Source organism: Rattus norvegicus, chromosome 2, assembly GCF_036323735.1.
Source record: "Rattus norvegicus strain BN/NHsdMcwi chromosome 2, GRCr8, whole genome shotgun sequence".
In the NCBI taxonomy this organism is placed as follows: domain Eukaryota; kingdom Metazoa; phylum Chordata; class Mammalia; order Rodentia; family Muridae; genus Rattus; species Rattus norvegicus.
The window spans coordinates 150,556,944-150,563,810 of record NC_086020.1 but is presented as its reverse complement, the minus strand read 5'-3'; positions in this window follow the sequence as shown (position 1 = coordinate 150,563,810).

Sequence of the window (6,867 nt, the reverse complement as noted above, 5' to 3'; positions counted from 1 at the left end):
GCCAAAACCCTCCCCTAGAGCCAAGGACCAGCCTTGGCTTGAAGAGTGGTTCTGAGATAAGAGGTGTTTGAGAGCAGCAAAACAAATGACCTGAAGTCCAAGCTTCAGGTGGGTCCAAGCTGACGGCCTATGTTCTGTTCGAGAACTCTCTGTTCTGCGCTCCTTCAGTCCCTCCCCCTCCCCCTCCCCCTCCCTCTCCCCCTCCCCCTCCCCCTCCCCCTCCCCCTCCCTCTCCCTCTCCCTCTCCCTCTCCCTCTCCCTGTCTGGAGATCTCCAGACAGCTCTCTGGTTGAGCTTTTTTGCAATTCTAAAAACTCTGGATAGCTCATCTCTTACAGATCAAAAGCCCAGTCTTTTATTTATGTATCAATCTAATGATCACCCCAGGTTCCCCTTTGATTATCCTTCGAATCAGCATCCCACAAGCCCAGCTACTTGATTATTAGAAAGAGACAGCAAACAGAAGAACAGACAGTAAGATAACTGGGTGGGATCCTGCCTGACTCTGCCCTGAAATTGCCATCTGACCATGCTTGGACCTAAATTACCTCTTTCCCAGACTGACCTTGCACTCAAGAATCCATCTGCCTTAGTTAGCATAAACAAAAAATTTAGCTGAATGGGATATGGGAACAGTGGACTGAGTCACCGGACAGAACTGGTAAGGTAGTAGTAACAAAGTTTAGAACCCTGACAAAACTTATAATTGAAAACAGCAGGAGTTCAAACTAGCTCCCAACCAGATTTCCTGTCCTGGAGCACATGACCATGACACCTCATTAAAAAGACCATGACAATGGGTCATACAGCATAGAACTTAGGGTTCCTTATGCTAGTGAGGTATCTAGATAGGCTTTGAGTGTTTAGCCATTGAACTTCTCTTGTTGGATATCCCTTCCCACAAAGCATATTTCATCTCTGGTTTATCCAGAGTAAGTCTTATACATCTTCATCTGCCATGAATAAAGCAGTTTGAACAAGCAAGGGCTGTTGCCTTCATCAGGAACTGCCTGGGATGGGAGTTGGGGCGGCGGGGTGGCAGGGGTGAGGGCAGGTAATCTCAACTCTCCATGGTTCTCAGCAGCTTCTAGGTGTCCAAGAATGTGAGAACCACTTCCTCCATCCAGCTCCCTGCTATTTTCACCTGGAAAAACATGGGCAGTGACTCCTATCTTAGACTGCACTTTGCCTCCCGTGATTGGTATGTGTCAACACCCCAGTAGCAAGGTGGAAATGCAGACCCACAGTGGGATATTGCCTTGCGATAGACCACCATTCCCTAAATCTCTTTATCTCCTCCCTTAGTCTCTTCTGACAAGTTGGCTCATAGTGCAGTTGCCTCTCTCTGTTCCTTTAGATCTGTGAAGCTCTTTATACAATTCATATTTCATCCTTATGTTTTGCATAGTTGAGAATGCATATATTTTCAAACTCATGTATTCAGCACTTTCCCACACCCTTAAGGGCTGTCCTGAGGGTCATAGAATTCCACCATTTTGCTATAGATATGCCATTGCCTTCTAGACTCCTGCTGTCTCTGATTATCATGGAGTCAATATCCTCTGCAGAGAGGACATTCCTCAAAGGAGGAATGTGAAAATATGTATACTATTATACAAACAAGCCTTTCACCCACAGCAATGATCTATCCACACTTGAGGAGGCTCCTGTATTGTTGGCTCTTTTCCAGGGGCAGGAACCATGTCATGCCATTCCTTACACACGGTCAAGCAGGACTCAGGATAATCTGTTTTCAACTAAGAACTAAGATTTCTATTCCTCTCTTTGGAGGAAGTTAGAACTTCTATACAGCTGCCAAATATAACTACCCAGATTCACATTTTGGGTCCTTCACCTGTTATCCAAAGTCTAATATATGCAGGTTTGTATCACTCTGACAAACTTTGATTGGTATAACTCTTACTGATTACTTGCAGGTGAGAGTTGGCCCTGGTGAACCAATGAATCTGTCCCTGCTATAGAAATGTGTGTCCTTTTAGGACACTGTAACTGTAGATCATAAAGACATGCATTTTAAAGCTGGATATTAGTGTATACCTGAAGGCCAAGCATTCAGGAGGCTGTGGTAAGAGGGGCAGCAGAAGTTAAGTAAATAAGACTTCCTTTGGTGGGTTAGGGGAGGAAGAGGTAACCAATGTTGGTGGTGGTACATGCCTATAATCCCAGACCTCAAGAGGCAGAGGCAGGTGACTCTCCGAATTTGAAGCCAGCCTGGTCTACATAGTAAGTTCTAAGACAGCTAGAGCTACACAGAGACACCTTGACTCAACACCAACCACAACCCCCAACTTAACTAGTAATCAAGCCATTTACTTTAGTTTTATCCTACTTAAAATGAGACTACCGAAGTATTGTTTATTATCGATCTGCTTTTTTTTTTAAGTTAAGAATTGTACTATAGCCCAGACTGTTTTGGAATGTTCCATCTAAACTGGTCCCAAACTCAAATCCTCTGGCTTCATTCTCCCAAGTGTTAGGATTACAGACAGGAGCCACCGTATCAGACTTCAAAGTAAATTAATGTGGGACGCTTGCATAGGTTTAATATTTTAAGTTAATATCTTAGTAGTGAGCTGAGAGTTGAGACAAATTGTTGAAGTTTTGTGTAGGGGTGGTTCTGATTCTAAGGTCCTGTTTTCCAATTGGTTCTTGATCTCAGAAAAGAAGCCGCAGGCCATTTGATGGGCAGAAGGAATAGGTGGGACTTCCGGGTCTCAAGGAGGCAGGTGACAGATGCAAGAAGAGAAGAGAGTTTCTACCATGTTTCTGAGGGAGAAAGGGTGACCAGCCATGTGAAATCTCAGATGGAGTGGCCACAAGTAAAGTTGAGGGCAGGTGAAGAGGTGTGGAGCTAAGAGTATTAATAAGGGCATACTTCTCCAGGGGGGAGAGAAGTAACACCCAGCAATTGTGCCAAAAATGCACATTGAAATTGAGCAACGTGTGTTGTCTATTTTTTATCTGTGGATTCAAGGGGATCTGAGTGGAGCTGGAAGCACGGCCCATTCCTGGAAATTAGGCCAGGAAGCAAAAGCTACATGCAACAGTTTTGTGTAGAGATATCCAATTCTAAGAGTCAAGGAATGAAATTTTATAGAAAAGCAGAAAGAAATAGCTAAAGATTTTTGGTGCGGAGGAAAAGGGTGGCTGGCATGACACTGTAGGAGAGTTATTGGTCAGATTCAGAGCCTCCTGTGAGATATGTGCTCTATCACTGAACCACATCAGCAGCCCAGTAACTGGATTTTAAAATGAAAATATTTTTATTTGCTTTTATTTTATGTCTATGAGAGTTTTGTCTGCATATATGTACAATTACTATGTTTCTGTTGACCTCAGAAGCTAGAAGAGGGCATCAGATCTCCTCAAACAGGAGTTACAGAAGACTGTGACCCATCATGTGGGTGCTGGGAACCAAACCTGGGTCCTATGCAAGAGCAGCAAGGGTTTCTAACCATCAAGCATCTGGCCTGTCACTAACTCTGGATTTTCAAAAAGATGAAGAGGCGCTGGAAAAATAACTCAGTGGTTAAGAACACTTGCTGCTTAATGGTGAGGGCTGTAGTTTAGATCACAGCACCCAGTTCAGCAGCTTACAACTGCCAGCTCCAAGCGTCCAGCACCTCTATTTTCCTTGAGGCCCTGCACTCGTGTACAAGTATACATACACACAGACATATACAGATGCATACTGGCACACAAAATAAAAATAATTAAACTAAGATGAAGAAATTATAAAGTCATGACAAAAGATATTAGATATTTTTAAAGAACATTTTAGTTTCTCAAGTTAGTAATTTTTGATGAGAAAATGCTAAGGAGTTGCCTTCTACCCTAAACTATAACACTTGCCCTTGGTTTTTTGAATGTGCCTTCTTATGTAGCCCAGGATGGCCTCAAATTTACCTCAGTCCTCCTGCGACCATCTCCCAAGTGCTGAGATTACAGGCATAAGCTCTAAAAGAGAATAGGAGACAAAGGATAAACTATAATGGTAGCTTTAGAAAAGGAAACAGAAAAACAAACTGAGTCCAGAAGTTGTGAAGGTGAGTTGTAAGGAATTTGTTACCTCTAGGAAACATGATGTGTCAGGGTAGCTAGGGTCTGTTCCTACACAAGTGTTTTTTTTAAACAGTTGAAGCGGAATACTGTCTTAAATTTAGTGAGTCAAGAAAATAAGGGCCCAGGGTATAAAGGAGAAGGAGCAATTTGTAGGTTAAACTTCTAGAGACAGAAGGATAAAGAATACATGTTTATTACTTTCATTTTAAGATTATTTTATTGTTTTATGTTTATAAATGTTTTGCCTCCTTGTATGCATGTATCTCCACCATGTGCATGCCTGGTGCCCAGGAAGGCTAAAAAAGGTTATTTGATCCCCGTGGACTGGAGTTTCAGGGAGGTGTGAGCTACCATGTTGGTTCTGAGAATTAAACCCTGGTCCTCTGTAAGAGCAGCAAGTGCTTTTAACCCCTAAGCAGAATATCCAGCCTCAAGAAGATAGCATATTTCAATATTTTATCATCATAAAAATTAATTCATCTGCTGGGGAAAACATATGATGACATTTACAAGTCAAGCATTAATCTGGAACTACTATTGTGCAGTTAGTACATTGTTTCCGAGATGAGAACACACAGCATGCACCTGGGCCATTAGGGCTGTGCTGTGCTGTGTCCCTATGCCTCAATTTCCAATTGTTTAAGAATCATAACATCAAGGAACATCTAGTTTCACAGAATCCACCAGAGCAGAAAGAGAAAGAAGTAGGAAAATCAGATATAATAGAATAATTATGTACACCAAGGCCAACTGAAAGGCAGTCACACACAAATGAAATCTATGCAGCCGCTGTCCAGGGCTAAGGTTAGGAGAAATTGGAACAACCAGTTTTTAGAAAGAGCTGCTGTGGGCTACTGAGATGTCTCCATCTCGACCTATTGCAGGCAGCCTCTTTTTTCAGATGGCGGGTCCCCTGGAGGGATGTGTCTCCTGCTTCTCGGGGTCCCAGACACCACCCTACTTTACAAGGAGCTGCTGCTGGCTTCTGAGATGTCTCCATCTGAGCCTACTGCTGGCAGTCCCTGTCATCGTATGTTGTCCCCAGCATTGATCGACTTCACTATTTTGTCTTTTACTTAAAAAAAAGAAAAGAAAAGAAAAGAAAAGAAAAGTTGTTAATTCTTCATGGCCATCATCAAAGAAGTTTTGCTAGTTGCTTCTCAAGTCTATAGCTGCACAACAGCCCTCTGATGGTTCTTCCTTTCTCAGCTTTTTCTGTCTTTTACCTATATTCCTCATTACAATTATGTAGATTTCCTATAACGTGTAATCAGAAAATGAAAGCTCCTTTCTGTAGGACAAATGGTATTTCCTGAGTGATGAAATTATTCTTCTCCATTATCTAAGCTGAACACCTTAACACAAATCCTGCCCATCATAATTCCGCCTGCCACCTGCAACCAGAGAATCCCAGATTGAAGAAGAGCTGTGTGCTCAAGTTAAACTAAAGAACATATCCTATGGGTGCTTCTCCTTTAAAATTAGCAGTGGGAGCTAGAGGAATGGGTGAGCAGTCAAGAGCACTGGCTGCTCTTCCCGGGGACTTGGGTTCAATCACATCATCCGTATGGTGGTTCACAACCCTCTGTGACTCCAGTCCAGGAGATGTGTTGCTCTCTTCTGGGCACTGCATGCACTTAGTGCACATTCGTACATGCAGAACGCACGTACGCGCGTGCACGCGCGCGCGCACACACACACACACACACACACACACACAAAAGCACATGAGAAGGTAAGTGTTTTGCTTGCTTGCTTGCTTTTGTTTTTTGGTTTTGTTTTTCAAGACAGGGTTTCTTTGTATAGCCCTGGCTGTCCTGTAACTTGATATGTAGACCAGACTGGCCTCAAACTCCTGTGACTCCCAAGTGCTGGGACTAAAGGGATGTGCCACCATGCCCAACTTAAGTGATTTTTCTAAAGACAGCTTGCTAGTAAAGTCAGTTCCAGCTACCATCCCACTGTGAAAGTACTGAGCTGCTGCTGCTATGCTCTCCTGTTGCCAGCTCACCTGCCACACATCAAAGCCACTTTTGCACGATCTAAATTTGCTCCTAAACAGTGGCAAGCTTCATATTGCATTCCTCCTTCTTAAACCAAGATACCAATGCCCAGTTTATATCCTTTGATTTATAACCTCATTCTGCACTTAAAATAGTTGCTCAAAAGTGAACTCTCCCTTCTCACATGCCAAGATTACACACACCCAGCTCTATATGGTGAAAATTAGTTGACTAGCTTACACGTATATGACTAGTTTTATGCAAAAGAGATTGAACCTAGGGCTTTGGATGGCTGCGCAAGTGTTCTACATCTTTAGCTACAAGGGTGAACTTCTAATCAACTTATTTATCAATGATGAATTTTAACTAGAAGAGACATCATCTTTTGAATTTGGAAAGCATGGGAAATTTAATAAAATGTGAATGGAAAGAATGTTATGGTCTGATCCTCCTAGAACAGCTGTAGCCATTTTGTTCCATGCCTGCCAACTATTTCTTAGTGTTGCTTTAACATGCCTGCCAGGCATTGATACAGAGAAGTAACTTGGCTCAAGGACATGCTGACCACACACGCTGTTTTGTTCCGTACGTTCTGAATGTTCTGTATGAACTTTACTAATCTTAAGAAATTCCGCAAAGCTTACATAGAACCCATCACATCAAAGGTCAATATGAATTGTTATCTCTAAAATATCTTGAGTCAGAGGTGACCACCAGGCAGTCCTTTCTGGACCTTTGTATGAGCTCACTGTGGCTTTTGTGGCTGACATTAAAGAATGCC